This window comes from Mustela lutreola, chromosome 13, assembly GCF_030435805.1.
Source record: "Mustela lutreola isolate mMusLut2 chromosome 13, mMusLut2.pri, whole genome shotgun sequence".
Classification (NCBI taxonomy): domain Eukaryota; kingdom Metazoa; phylum Chordata; class Mammalia; order Carnivora; family Mustelidae; genus Mustela; species Mustela lutreola.
Genome location: NC_081302.1, coordinates 66,804,951 through 66,821,487, shown reverse-complemented (window position 1 = coordinate 66,821,487; position 16,537 = coordinate 66,804,951).

Below are 16,537 nucleotides of genomic sequence, written 5' to 3'. Positions count from 1 at the left end.
GTACTTCATTTTTTATTGTTAAATAATATCCCACTATATGGATATTCCACATTTGTTGGTGTATTAGTTGACGGATACTTGGGTTGTTTCTCTATCTTGACTCTTACAGAAAGTGCTGCTACGAGCACTCCTTGTAAAAGTCTTTTGTGTGCTATGTTTCCATTCTCTCAGGTGTATTCCCTAGGAGTGGAATTGCTAATGCTGTATGTTTAACCTGCGTCAGACTTTCAATTTATCCACAGTCTCATCAACACTTATTACTGGCTGCCTTTGTGTATAACCGCCCTGTAGCATCTCACTGTGATTTTCATTTTCATTTCCATAATGATCAGTAACATTGAGAAACTTTTCATGTGTTTAGTGGTCAGTTGCCTATCTTTTTTGAAGAAATCTCTATTCAGGCCCTCACCCCTTATTTAGCTGAGTGGTTTGTTTTATTACGAAGTTGCAGAAGTTCTGTATGTATTTTAGGTACAGAACTAGGTACAAATCAGACAAATGATCTGGCCATGGTTTCCCATTCTGTGTGCTTTTTTCCTTTCTTGATGATCTGTTGTTTGAAGCACAAAAGATTTTAATTTTGATGAAGTCCAGTTTATTTTTATTTTGTTACTTGAGCTTTTGGCATCATATCTAGGAGGGCTTAGCTTACCCAAAGGTCACAAAGATTTACTCCTACGTATGCAGGAATGACATTTATAGTTTTAGATTTTACTTTTAGGTCTATGACCCATTTTAAGTGAATTTTATGTATAGGTTGTAAGAGGAAGAAAGAACTTCATTCTTCGCATGTGAAAATCTGATAGGCTCAGCAGTATTTGATGAAAGATTGTTCTTTCCTCATTGGATCGTTTGGGAACCCTTGTAATAAAAAGATGAATTACATAAACGTAGGGGACTATTCCTGGGCTCTTCAGTCTATTCCACTGATACACATCTATCCTTATGTTACACTGTGCCATACTGTCTTGATTCCTGTAGCTTTGTACTGAGGTCAGGTTATGTGAGTCCTCCAACTCTGTTCTATTTTTTTAAGATTGTCTTGGTTATTCTAGATCATTTTCATTTCCATATATTTTTCTCCAAACAATTTAAATTCATTTCATACATGACAGATACTATTTTTGAATACTTATCATGCAGTAAAATGATCTTGCTCGTTTTTAAGTTTTATTTAAGAGTACCCAGTTCAATGCCTGTCTTCAGTGGAAAACAGAGTGAGTCAGCCCCGTTGGGATTCACATTAGAGTTTCTAAGGAGCCAAGACTGATTTTTAGACAACTCATCTATTCCTTATTACTTACATAAAATGTCTTTTATACCTTATTGTTTCTCACTAAGCTCTTCCTTTATCAAACAGAAAACATGCCTGCGAGGCATGCTATGCTTTTTAAGAGTCCAAGTTCTCTTGATCTCCAGATCAATTCATTATGCCATTTTATTATTTTCTTGTAGTTTGTATTTAGTGAGCCAGTGACTTGCTCAACCTAGTTTCATAGCCTATAAAAATTGGGTACTCCATGATTCTTGTGTATATTTCTCATATGCACTAACTCTGAAAACTGTCAAAATTTGAAATTATATCTTTTGGTTCTAAAATTATTTCTCTTTTTTTGTAATTTAATTTTTTTTCAGTGTTCCAAGATTCATTCTTTATGCACCATACCCAGTGCTCCATGCAATACATGCCCTCCTTAATACCCACCACCAGGCTCACCCAACCCCCCACACCCCCTCCCCTCCAAAACCCTCAGTTTCTCAGAGTCCACTCTCTTACGGTTCATCTCCCTCTCTGATTTCAAAAAAAATAAATAAAATAAAATTATTTCTAGAGGAAATAGAAAAATAGTTTGTAATTGGGGAAAGCTAGGACATCTTTAATCATGTAATGGAAATAACTTTATTTCCTTTGATTAGCATGATAATTACTTAATTACTCTCTAAATAGTTGTAAAGATTGCTGACACAGTTGAAATAATAATTACTCTACTAGGCAAATAGATCATTTAAATTCACTATTTTAGATATTTCAAAAGAATGGAAGATAGAACATACTGTGTATGTCTTTTATGTTGGTTCAAGTAATTGGAGACAAAATAATTTCTGGAAATTATTATTATTTATTTAATTTATTTAAATTAATTCATTTAAATTATTTAAATTAAATTTATTTATTTATTATTTATTTAATTTCTGAAAATTAATATTATTTCTGGAAAAGACATCTAAAAAACAAATAAATAAAGTGATTATTTTAAAATAGCCTGTTGGGATACCTGGGTGGCTCAGTCATGATATCACGGTCTGGAGATAGAGGCCTGCATCGGGCCCCTTGCTCAACAGAGAGCCTGTTTCTCCCTCTGCCTCTTCTGGCCACTCTGCCTACTATAGTCTCTCTCTCTCTCTCTCAATCTGACACATAAATAAATAAATAAATAAATAAATAAATAAATAAATAAAATCTTGAAAAATAAAGAAAAATAAAAATAGCCTGTTACTTTTTAAAGCATCAACATGAAAGATGGAATAGCTGTTTATAAGCTAGAGAGTACAGTAACTGATTGAAAACCATAATCAAAGAAGGAGTTTGGTTCTGTCCATTTTCTGTTTTTTCTTTTTCTTAACAGTCTCTGCTGTTGACTCTAGATTTTCTTTGGTTTGTATGAACATCTAAAAGGGTTGTTTTTTTCAATTCTCTCAAAAAAATTCCCTCTCACTTTCAAATTAACAAATATGAACTGACTGCTCAGAGCAGAGCTTCACAAGTTTTAATGTTCATCTTAGGATCCAAGTAGTTTTAAGATGGAGATTATATTCAACATACATGGGGCAAAGACTTAGATTCTGCATTTCTAACAAGCTCACAGGTGCCGCCAACATGGCAGGGAGCAAGGACTTAAAGGATAATGACTTCCAGAACTTGCCTTTCATGACTAGATTTGCATATCTTGGGAAGACACTACAAGCTCTAGAGTACATCACCTCTATTAAACAGTTCCTATGTATTCTTAAAGAGATAAATTATGCCTGCAAAATAATATTTATAAAAGTTTAAACACAAAAAGTAGCATCCAATAGTGTTCTGCATCTTTTTTGATTTTAATATATCTTAAAAAGTGTATGATGTCATTTTTTCTTTAAATCTACTTTCTAAATCATTGATGCTTATATAAGAAACTATTAAGTTCATGTACGAATAATATACTCGGATAACCTGCTGGATTTTGTTACTCTTCATAACTTTTTCCATTTCATTCTCTAGACCTTTTCAGTTGTATTATATCAACTTTGGATAAGGATAATTTTCAATATTTATACTATAGAAATTTGAAATTTAAGGGAGAAGTTGGAATTGCATATGTATTTTTAGGTGCCATACTAGAGATGCTATTTCAAACTATGGGACTAGATTAATATATTCTTAAGGTACTGTATAATTTATCATGTCTATTGTTAATTTTCTCTCTTATATATAACATCAAAGAAGGAAGAATATGCCTGTTTTGTTCACCTTTGTGTTTCAAGAGTTTAGAACAGTACCTAGTGTCAAAAAATATTTCTGAATTTTGTTGCTCGAGGAAAGGTTATTATCTTGGGAGTGGAGAGGAGGGAGAAGGGAATATTGAAGATGTGAGGAGAGAGGACTTACAAAATCATGTTCTGACAAGTTAGGGAATTGACTAGGGAAGTGTCAAATTGCTAGAGAAGGCTAAGAATCTAATATTTGTGATCATAATGTAATGTGAATCCTTTCTGTGTGGTTATCTTTTCTCTGGCCACATTCAGATACAGCATTGGTGGAGCAGAGTCAGCAAGGAGCTTGGTTCAACTAAGGTAGGAGTTTCCAGGTGATAAAAAGAAAAAAAGGTTAGATTGGTCCTAAGGGATATCCCGAATGGACTTTCTAGGATACAGATATGATTATATAGTCTTTAATTATTAAACCCATGATTGCTGAAAATATATTTTTTTTAAAAAGTTGAAGCAAGGGCAGTGAGATTAGTAATGATGCAAGAAATCTTAACTACCTAGAAAACAATGAAACCCTGTGCCTAGGAGTTGAGAGACAATAAAAAAGTAGTAGAATATATGGACTGGAGATCCTGATAGATGATAAATTATTTAGGTGTGGGGTTGGGTAGAGGTGGTTGGTATAATTCATGAGTTGGAAAGCCAGCATTTATGGTCTTTTAGTGGAATGGTTGAAACTGTAATTCTGGGTGTGATGTGATGATTGAAGTGTTAAGGTGAGGTGGCGGAAGGGATATTAGAAAACAAGGCCAATGAACTGGAACCTTAACCCCAGAGCTCATATTCCAGGTAATACATAATCATTACTAATAGAAATGCTGTGGTGCCCCATGATATTCTACAAAATGGCATAAATGTTATTCCATACAGCTGATCAAACATGCACACTTTCACATTTGGCTGGCTTGTACCCAAAGTACATGTAATTATAAAGCAGAATGTCACTGAGCTCCGTGTTTGCTGAGTCCCAAGACAAGATTCTCTTTTAGACTCCAGAAGGGAGAAAATTAAACTCATTGTTCTATTGTAGTTAGAGTTTATGTCTAATTAAATTAAAGAACAGATTGAATAGTTTAACATATCTCATGTTCATATGGCATTGAAAATCCTTGGTTGGCAGCTGTGTAAATCAGCAGGAAATCAGGGGAAGGCAAAAGTGAGATGAATATTTAGAAGTGGAAATTAGAGGCAGTACTATTTCTAAAACACCCCTTGCTGTTTATATGGCAATACCAATAATTGAGATAGGATGTCATTGAGTCATTAATATACTATCAAAACATAATAATAATTAAAACATCATGATTTTTAGAATCTACATACTATAACTTTTATTTATCATCTTTTCAGTTTTAAAAAGCGAAACACATAACAGAGAAAAACAAATACCTTGAGTTCATCCTTAAATTCCAAAAAATGCAAACAATTATTTTTATGATTGCCATGCCCATAAAACATTCAAATGCAGTTTGAGATTGGTAGCACAAAAATGACTTTGACATTAAGCATCATAACTTATACACAGATGCCTAGTTACATAATTCCCAGGAATTTAAAGAGAGCTGAACCTCCCATATTTTTCCATTTATCATTTTTTTGGTTGAAAATTTTCATACATCCTCAGAAGCAGAATTATATAATGAACTCCCATGCATTCATAATCCAAATTTTATAATTGTCAAGATTTAATACATTTTTGTTCTTTTTTTTTTAACTGAAGTCTTTTGAAAAAAATGACAAATATCTTATAATTTTGCTCCTACATATTTTACAATTATATAGCCTGGGATCCTAGTATTTTTAAATTTATTAGTAGTTTTTTCAAAACTTTGTCCTGTTTGCCTATGAAAAACACTTATTTATTCTTCTCAATTTGCATCTAGGAAGAGTAGAGTTGAAAAAATTTGGAAAACTAAAATAAAAATAACTGGGAAATTTCTAGGACATAAATCAACTTGATAGAGCAGGTAGTATGTCATTTTTCTTATTAAATTTAAAAAATTGTGTATTTACATGCAGTTGTTAATAACATTCTGTAGAATAGTTCTGTGTACCCTTGCCCAGTATTCCCCAATGACAATGTCTTGCAAAACCATAAAATGAAAGCACAACCAAGGTATTGACATTAGTACAGCCAAGATACAGAACATTTCCATCACCACAAAGATCACTCATGTTGCCCTTTTATGCCTACTTCCACTTCCCTCCCAATCTCATCCCCTCCTTAACTTATGGTACCCACTAATTTGTTCTCCATATCTATAATTCTGTGATTTCAATAATGTGATACCAGTGGAATCAGACAGTATGTAATCTTTCATAATTGGCTTTTTCTAATACAACAAAGTTCACTGAAGATTTATCCAAATTGTTAGGTTGATCAGTAGTCTATTCCTTTTTATTGATTAATAGAACTCCATGGTATGGATCTACCACAGTTTATTATTGTTCAATTAACACTGAAAGACATATGGCTTGTTTATAGCTCTGCTTTTGATGTCAATTCTCAAAACTCTTTGGCTAGACCCAGATTCCTACTCCTATGTTGAATCAGAGAGGTGAAAGTGGACATCGTTGCCTTGTTTCCAGTCTTAAAGTAGGTATTCAGTCTTTCCTATTCAACATGTTGGTGTCTATAGGTTTTCATAGATGTTCTTTATCAAGCTGAGCAAGTTACCCACTATTACTATTTTTCTGAGAATTTTTATCATGAATAGGTGTTGAATTTTGTCAGAGACTTTTTCTTTATTGATTGATATGATCATATGACTTTTAATCCTTAGCCTGTTAATACAGTGGATTACATTGATTGACTTTCTAATATTGAACCAACCTTGTATCCTTGGAATAAACTCTGATGTATACTTCTCTTTATATATTGCTAAAATTTATTTGCTAATATTTTGCTAAGGAATTTTGGGTTTATCTTCATGATCTGTAGTTTTGTTTATTTGGAAATATATATATATTTTTGGTACTATCTTTGCCTGGTTTGGGTATCATTATTACTGACTACCTAAAATGAATTGGGAATTGTTCCTTTCTCTTCTATTTCCTGAGATTGTATAGAATTGGTGTTAAGATGTGTTGGAGAGGATGTGGAGAAAGGGGAACCCTCTTACACTGTTGGTGGGAATGCAAGTTGGTGCAGCCTCTTTGGAGAACAGTGTGGAGATTCCTCAAGAAATTAAAAATAGAACTTCCCTATGCCCCTGCCATTGCACTCCTGGGTATTTACCCCAAAGATATAGATGTAGTGAAAAGAAGGGCCATCTGTACCCCAATGTTTATAGCAGCAATGGCCATGGTCACCAAACTGTGGAAAGAACCAAGATGCTCTTCAATGGACGAATGGATAAGGAAGATGTGGTCCATATACACTATGGAGTATTATGCCTCCATCAGAAAGGATGAATACCAAACTTTTGTAGCAACATGGATGGGACTGGAAGAGATTATGCTGAGTGAAATAAGTCAAGCAGAGAGAGTCAATTATCATATGGTTTCACTTATTTGTGGAGCATAACAAATAGCATGGAGGACATGGGGAGTTAGAGAGAAGGGGGTTGGGGTAAATTGGAAGGGGAGGTGAATCATGAAAGACTATGGACTCTGAAAAACAATCTGAGGGGTTTGAAGTTGGGGGGGTGGGAGGTTGGGGTACCAGGTGGTGGGTATTATAGAGGGCATGGATTGCATGGAGCACTGGGTGTGGTGAAAAATAATGATACTGTTATGCTGAAAATAAATAAATGAAAAAAAAATTGGTGTTAAGTTTTCTATAAACATGGTAGACATTTCCAGTGGAAGCATCTAGGCCTAGAGATTTCCTTTTTTGAGATTTTTAAATTATGAATCCAACTTTCTTAATAGTTATAGGGCTCACATTGGAGCAACTGAGACACTTTGTGTTTTTCAAGGAAGTGGACAAGGAGTTTGTATGGTTGATATGTGTAGTGGTTCATAGGATTCCCTCATTATTCTTAGATGACTGTGAGGTCTGCGGCTATAGCCCATGATTGATCTCTGATATCAATTTATGGAGTTTAATTATTTTTTTCAAAACATACAAATGTATGTTTTTTCTTTTTGTCCTCATCAATCTTGATACAAGCTTGTTGATTTTATTGATCTTCACAACAAACAAGCTCTTTGCTTTATTAATTGTCTCTTTGGTATACTGTTGGGGATTTCATTGGTTTCTGTTCTTTCATATATTATTCTCTTCTTTTTACTTGCTTTGAGTTTATTTCTTATTTTTTTAATACTCTTGTACTTGGAGGTTAGTTTATTGATTTAAGGCTTTTCCTCTTTTCTCCCATATTTAGTCCAAAAATTTATCTTTTGACACTTTAGTTATTACTCACAAATTTTTATACATAGCATTTTCATCTTCATTCAGCTAAATGTATTTTTTATTTCTTTGGGAATTCCTTTTGACCCATAGATTATGTAAAAGTGTATTGTTTAGTTTCCAAGTGTTTGGGCATTTTTTTTGGTCTTTCTGTCCTTGATTTCTAGTTTGATTACATTGTGGTAAAAAATACATTCTATGATTTCAAATATTTTAAGTGTGTTGGGATTTTTTTTATAACCCAGGCTATGGTCTGTCTTGTTGAATGTTTTAAAGGTGTATGAAAAATTTTCTATTCCAACGTTGAGTAGGATATTCTATAAAATGCCAGTTAAACCCTGGTGGTCTGATGTTCAGTTCTCCTATATCCTTACTGATTTTCTGTCCAGTTGTTCTAACCTGTTACTAAGAGAGGGGTATTTCAGTAGCCCCCTATAATTGTGGATCTATTTCTCCTTTAATTCTGCTTTCAGTTCTATTGTTTTTGCTATTTATTGTTTTGCGCATACACAGTTAAGATTGTTACATCTTTTTGATGAACTGATTCTCATCATTCTATCATAACTTTGTCCTTGGTAATTTTCTTTGAAGTCTAATTTATCTGATATTACTTAACCTATTCCTTTTTTTTCTTTGATTAAAGTTTGCATGATATATCTTTTTCTATCCTTTTACTTTCAACCTCCCTATATTGTTATAGTTGAAGTGGCCTTCTTACGAATGGCATGTACATGGGTCATGCTTTTTAAACCATTATGAAAATCTGTCTTTTACTGCTGTATAGAGACCACTCAGTGTATTATAATTATTGATATGTCAGGGCTTAGGTCTGCCTTTTGTGCGTTTTGTTGTTGTTGTTGTTGTTTATTTGTTTTTTCTTTTTTTCAATGCTTTGTTTTCTTTTTCTTCCTGTAGATTACTTGAATATTTTCTAGAATTCCATTTTGATTCATCTAGTGTTTTTGAATATGTCTTTTTTGTGACTGCCTTAGATGCTATAGATGTGTTACGTTATCGCAGCCTAGAGTTGTATTTTTACCAGTCTGAATGAAGTATAGAAACTTTGCTTTCATATATGTCCCTTTGCCTTCTCTTATTTATTCCATGTTTAGAATCACATAGACCGTGTTTTAAGTTTTGCTTCAACCATCAAACAATCTAGAACCCAAGAAGAGAAAGTTTGTTGCATTTACTCATATTTTTGCTTACCATGTTCTTTTTTCTTCCTGATATTGCAAGTTTTCTTTTATTCCCATTTTGTTTAAAGAACTTTCTTTAATAATTCCTTGAGAAACATTTTCCTGGCAGCAAATTCTCTTAGTTTGCTTTATCTTAGAATATTTTGATTTTTGTTTCATTTCTGGAGGATATTTTTCACAAGGTATAGGATTTGGGGTTCATTGTCCTTTTTTAGGACTTGAAAAATGTTGTGCCACTTCCTCCTGGCCTCTAAGTTCTATTGAGAAACTTACTGTCATTTGAATTGTTTTCCCCCTGTATATAAAATGCCATTTCTCTCTGACCTCTTTCAAGATTTTTGTTTGTTTGCTTTTCGTCTTATGGAGTTTAATTATGATATATGTTAGGGGTTTCTTAGTGTTTATCCTGTTTGGGTTTATTCAGTCTCTTGACTCTGTACGTTTATATCTCTTACCAAATTTGGTAATATTTTTCTTCATGAACTTCCAGCCCTGCCTCTTTTCCCCTTCCTTCTGGGACTCTAATGACATAAATGTCAGATTATTTTGTTGTTGTTGTTGCTCCTACTGGTCGCTGAGGATCTTTCTTTTAAGTTTCTTTTCTCTCTGTTGTTTAGACTGAGCTATTTCCCTTGTCCCACCTTCCTGTTGACTGATTTTTCTCCCTCTGTCTTCCCAAGCTGTGTCAACATCATCCACTGAGTTTTTTACAAATTTTATTTATTATGTGTTTCATATAAATTTTCCATTTGATTCTTCTTTATAGCTTCTCTTTCTTTGTTGAGACTTTATTTCTTTCCTGAGGCTTTCTAATTTTTAATTAGTTTCTGGCAGGTTTGGAATTGCTCATAGAAGTACCTTTATCATTCTTTCTTTAAATTCTTTGTCAAATAACTAACATCTCATCTCAGTGTTAATATCTATGGTGTTTTTTATTCAATTTGTGATCTTCTTTTTTCTTGGTATGAAGAGTGATTTTTTATTGAAACTTAGACTTTTCTTTCTTTCTTTCTTTCTTTTCTTTTTTTTTTTTTTTGTTATAATACCTGGATCTTATTTAAACTTTCTGATATAGCTGGCTTTCTCTGAGAGCATCCCCACAGGGGAAGGGGGGTGACAGGCAGAAATGCTGTTTCCCTACCTAGCCTCCACTGATACCTAAGATGGAGGTGTCCCCATTACTTCAGAGTAGGGATGGCATTTCTAGATGCCTGCATGATCTCCACTGATACAGCAGTGGGAGAAGCCTCATTACCACTAGCAGCAGTCCTAACTCTCCAGGAGGTTTCTTCTGCACCATCTTTACAGCCAGTGGAGTTAGAAACCTAGGCTTTCCCTGTGCTCTTCACTGACTCTGCTAGAGTGGTGGGACCTCATACTGGCTAATGAGCATAAAAGTCCTGGTCCCCTCCTTGGCCTCCTCTGACATTACTCAAACAGAGGTGTTGGAACACCACTGTATATAGCCTGCTGAGGATACAGATCTAAGCTCCTCTTTCCACCATTATTGGTGTTGAAAGGAGTGAGCCACAGTTTTACCTGCATTTTCTGCCTGGAATAGAACAGTTACTGTCTAAAAGTTTGGTGTCTTACTAGCCTGTCCCTTTACTAGTCCTTGGTCTACAGACCATATGATTTATTGGAGTTCTTTTAACCTTTACCCTTTGGCACTTCCAAGTTATTGACTTCTTCAGCTCAAAGTCTAGGATATATGAGGGGGCTGGGGGGAAATCCAGAGAACTGACTGCTGTGTGGCTCCTCACATCATAAAGTCCCTGGCTGATTGGCCTTCTTCTTCTACCCTCCCGAGTATTCTCGTACTTGCTTTAGATATAATATGCAGGGTTTTTAATTGTATTTGATGGAAGGAATAGGGAAATTTCTGTCCAGTCCCTCTTCCTAAAGTGTGATTTTAGTAAACAAAAATAATTCATAATAATATATTTTATTTTGGACATGCAACAATCAAACATTCTGTTGTAATTTTTTTTTAATTTTTTATTTTTTATAAACATATATTTTTAATCCCCAGGGGTACAGGTCTGTGAATCTCCAGGTTTACACACTTCACAGCACTCACCAAATCACATACCCTCCCCAATGTCCATAATCCCACCCCCTTCTCCCAAACCCCCTCCCCCCGGCAACCCTCAGTTTGTTTTGTGAGATTAAGAGTCACTTATGGTTTGTCTCCCTCCCAATCCCATCTTCTTTCATTTATTCTTCTTCTACCCACTTAAGCCTCCATGTTGTATCACCACTTCCTCATATCAGGGAGATCATATGATAGTTGTCTTTCTCTGCTTGACTTATTTCGCTAAGCATGATACGCTCTAGTTCCATCCATGTTGTTGCAAATGGCAAGATTTCATTTCTTTTGATGGCTGCATAGTATTCCATTGTGTATATATACCACATCTTCTTGATCCATTCATCTGTTGATAGGCCCACACCCCGTCACCTAATAGTAAAATTTACAAGTCTCAATGACAAAGAGAAAATCCTGAAAGCAGCCCGGGAAAAGAAGTCTGTAACATACAATGGTAAAAATATTAGATTGGCAGCTGACTTATCCACAGAGACCTGGCAGGCCAGAAAGAGCTGGCATGATATTTTCAGAGCACTAAACGAGAAAAACATGCAGCCAAGAATACTATATCCAGCTAGGCTATCATTGAAAATAGAAGGAGAGATTAAAAGCTTCCAGGACAAACAACAACTGAAAGAATTTGCAAATACCAAACCAGCTCTACAGGAAATATTGAAAGGGGTCCTCTAAGCAAAGAGAGAGCCTACAAGTGGTAGATCAGAAAGGAACAGAGACCATATACAGTAACAGTCACCTTACAGGCAATACAATGGCACTAAATTCATATCTCTCAATAGTTACCCTGAATGTGAATGGGCTAAATGCCCCTGTCAAAAGACACAGGGTATCAGAATGGATAAAAAAACAAAACCCATCTATATGTTGCCTCCAAGAAACACATTTTAAGCCCGAAGACACCTCCAGATTTAAAGTGAGGGGGTGGAAAAGAATTTACCATGCTAATGGACATCAGAAGAAAGCAGGAGTGGCAATCCTTATATCAGATCAATTAGATTTTAAGCCAAAGACTATAATAAGAGATGAGGAAGGACACTATATCATACTCAAAGGGTCTGTCCAACAAGAAGATTTAACAATTTTAAATATCTATGCCCCCAATGTGGGAGCAGCCAACTATATAAACCAATTAATAACAAAATCAAAGAAACACATCAACAATAATACAATAATAGTAGGTGACTTTAACACTCCCCTCACTGAAATGGACAGGTCATCCAAGCAAAAGATCAGCAAGGAAATAAAGGCCTTAAACGACACACTGGACCAGATGGACATCACAGATATATTCAGAATATTTCATCCCAAAGCAACAGAATACACATTCTTCTCTAGTGCACATGGAACATTCTCCAGAATAGATCACATCCTCAGTCCTAAATCAGGACTCAACCGGTATCAAAAGATTGGGATCATTCCCTGCTTATTTTCAGACCACAATGCTCTAAAGCTAGAACTCAACCACAAAAGGAAGTTTGGAAAGAACCCAAATACATGGAGACTAAACAGTATCCTTCTAAAGAATGAATGGGTCAACCGGGAAATTAAAGAAGAATTGAAAAAAATCTGTTGTAATTTTAATTTACAAGATGCAGCAAATCAAATAGAATTTTACAGATATTCTTCTGGCAAATCCTCAGTCATTCTTTTAGAAAAATGTGGGGAGTACCATTTCTTCTAACTGAATATGTGTCATCAAGCTTGCTAATAAATTTCATTTAAAAAAGGTAATCAGGGGCACCTGGGTGGCTCAGTGGGTTAAGCCTCTGCCTTCGCTCAGGTCATGATCTCAGGGTTCTGGGATCGAGCCCCACATCAGGCTCTCTGCTCAGCAAGGAGCCTGCTTCCCCCTCTCTCTGCCTGCCTCTCTGCCTACTTGTCATCTCTCTCTCTGTGTCAAATAAATAAAATCTTTAAAAAAAAAAAAGATAATCAGTGTAACCAAAAAATTTGACAACTTATGAGGGTATAAATTATACTATTCATGAATTTGTCTGAATTTTAAAATCTCTTACTATAAACAAACAGGTTTTTAATATCTAATTCAGGATATTTTGTTGCTTTGCCACATTGATGGTTACCTGATTTGGGACCAACTAATTCTTAACAATCTTGACAATAAATATAATATTTTATGTCAGTGGCCAGATTCAGTTGTAAAGATGACCAAAAGCATTGAAATGATAAGTTTATAACCAGCTATTTATCACAGATGAAGCCAAAATCATAAACTATATGAAAAGGAATTGAAATAGGGGTTTTCTTTTAATTTATCAATAAAATATACCCACCAACAACACTTTAGCTCATATCTTAGTCTTTATTAATTTACAAAAGTAAATAATTCTATTTTTTAAGTTTTTGTTATCCTACTATAAATATATTCCTGAAATATGATGACCAAAAGATCTAGAAATAAATAGATCTTAGATCTATTTATAGAAATAAATAGATCTTAGATTTATTTCTTTCTACTTAATTTTCAGACAATCTTTCAAGAAATATTAAATGTAGAGAAGTTAAAGAGTTACCATATAATAGATACAAATCAGGATTTCTTGGGAACTGAAGTATTTGCTTGCTCTCTAGCAGATGATATTTTTGGACACTTTTTATCCCCTTTCCACTGTCTTCAATTTTCCATCTCTTGGTTTGATATCTAACCTAGTTTTATCATAGTAGCCACTTAAGGCTTGGTTTTCTACTTTTTATAGTCATTAGTGAGTTGACAAGTTATTTCCAAATAACTGGATAACCAGAAGGTCACATCAACAGTTTCTGTGTCCATTAGTACACATTTTTCAGTTCTGAGGAAGAGTTACAAAACGTTAGTTACATTAATCAGGGTTCTCCAAAGAAACAGACACAAAAGCAAATATATAGATGGATGTACAAGAAAAGATTTAGTGTGAGAATTGGCTTATGCGAATATAGAGGCTGAGCTATGCATATGTGCTGACTGCAACCTGGAGGACCAGAAGAGCCAGCGGTATAATTCAGTCTGAGTATGAAGGCCTGAGAAGCATGAGGGCCACTGATAAAAGTGTCAAGAGTCCAAAGGTCCTACAAGGTCAGGAGAAGATGGATGCTCCAGCTCAAGAAATGAGGGAGGAATTTAGCCTTTTCTTAGTCTTTTTGTTCCCTTCATGCCCTCACTGGATTAGGTAATGCATACTCATATTTGTGAGGGCGATCTCTTTACTCAGTATACTGATTCAAATGCTCATCTCTTCCAGAAACACCCTCACAGAGACACTCAGAAATATTGTTTTACCAGCAATCCAGCAGTTAATTAATTTTGAACCATACCTGTATCTTAAACAAAAATGTTGCAGATGATACCCAATTGATTCTGATAAAATACCAGTAGGAAATATTATAAAATCTATTGTCTTATAATATCTAAAAAGAGGGAGCATTCATCCTTCCTGCTTGAGTTTGGGTGAAAATCTGCCAAGAAAGAAGTCAATAAATGAGACAAAATCAGAGAGGTGGTTTGAGGAGTCTTTTACTTTAGTTAATTAAAGAACCAGCAAAGAGATGGGTTTCTGACTTTGTACTCCAATCTTGGCAGCTCTAGACATGCCAACACAAGCACCCAAGAGAAATGGTCTTCCTACTGCTGGTTATTTCTCAGTGAGGTTTTAAACTCCTTGTCTTGCCAGTCCCATTTTGGATCATGTATATAATTCATTAAGAGGCCAGTTTATTTGCACTTTTCCAACTAGATTTACTTTTTCTCCTTCAGTTCTTGACATTTTAGTGAATGTTGACTCTGAAGTCAGTCAATATTAGCAGTACTTTGCTCCAAACCAGATGCTAAAACTTACAGTGAAAGTGATATTCCTGAATCCTAATTTTCTTTAGTCTCTTATTCCCAAATTAATAAATAAATAAATAAATAAATAAATAAGAGAGTGTTTTCTGAAGTAAGATTCTTTAGTTTAAAAGAAGAGCTTTGGGGTACCTGGGTGGCTCAGTAGGTTAAGCATCTGCCATTGGTTCAGGTCATGATCTCAGAGATTTGAGATGGAGTCCAGCGTCAGGATCCCTGCTCAGTGGGGAGTCTGCTTCCTGTCTCACTCTGCACCACCCCCCTCATGTTCTCTCTTGTTCTCTCTCTCAAATAAATAAATAAAATCTTTAAAAATAAAAGAAAAGAATAGCCTTGACAGGAGCCACTGAGAAGAAATCTGTGACCTGGCTAATGGGTTCTCCCCCAAGATTTGTCTGCTCACATGAACTTTGGAATGGCAGCACCTCTGCCAGAATTTGGCCCCCTCCTGTAGGCACGCTGCCTGCAGGATCATTTCTCCACACTGCTTTGACACTTCTGTTTATTTTCTCATCGAGCTCATCCTTCCCACCACCAATTACATCCACATGGATGAATCACAAGCTTATAATTTTCTTTTGCTGGGTCCTTAAGGGCACCTTAGGAATTCTTCCACTCCACACCTGTACTTTCCATAGACTATAAATGGACTTTAGAATCTATAAATAATCCAATCAACACTAAATACTGCCTTCAGTTGCTGACAAGCTGCTGTTCATTAGGAGCTCATACTGAACCTTCATGCTGTTTGCATCAGCAAATCTTTTCCTTTTAAGTTACTCAGTATACATTCTTTGTGCTACTTACTTTGGAGATTTGAAAAAGAAAAAGAGTCCACCCACTAATCCTTCCAAAAAGCACTAGAGAGTAACATTTTACTTAGTCGACGGAGAGATTGAGATAGTTATATAGTCATAATGGGGATATTGTTTTTCATCAAGTCATTTGAGTAAGAACATTTGTTTATATATGCTTTATGTATGCTTTCTTAAAATTTCTATGGCCCATAACAAAGTACGATTGTATGAAACACTGGAACTCTGCTTAATTTAACTTGATTGGAAAATATCACAAAATATGAAATTGTTGAAGGGGAAACCATTGTTGAGAATCAGTTTTCTTCATTTTAAACTCCTTTATGGAGTGCCCCTAAATATTCCGATTGAAAAACTTCTAACTCTGCCAGGAAACAGCCCAAAATTTCTAAAGAAGAAGTAAAATGGGAAAACATAGGCATCGTTCATGAAGTTGTCCTCCAACTACTTTCAACTTCACCAAATATTTGGTACATATTTTATGGATGAAACCAAATTAGAGCACATCATTAGTGATCAATTTATAATTGCCTTTTAGAAAAAAGCAGCGTAACACTAGCGAAATAGGAGAAGTTGGTGTAGAATCTGTCATGCTTCCTAATTTGAAGAAGGGGATAAGAAGGAGTAAGAAGGAGCAAGAGAATAAATACAATGCTGGTGCAGTAAGAGGGTAATTCCCATACATGTCTGTAAAGA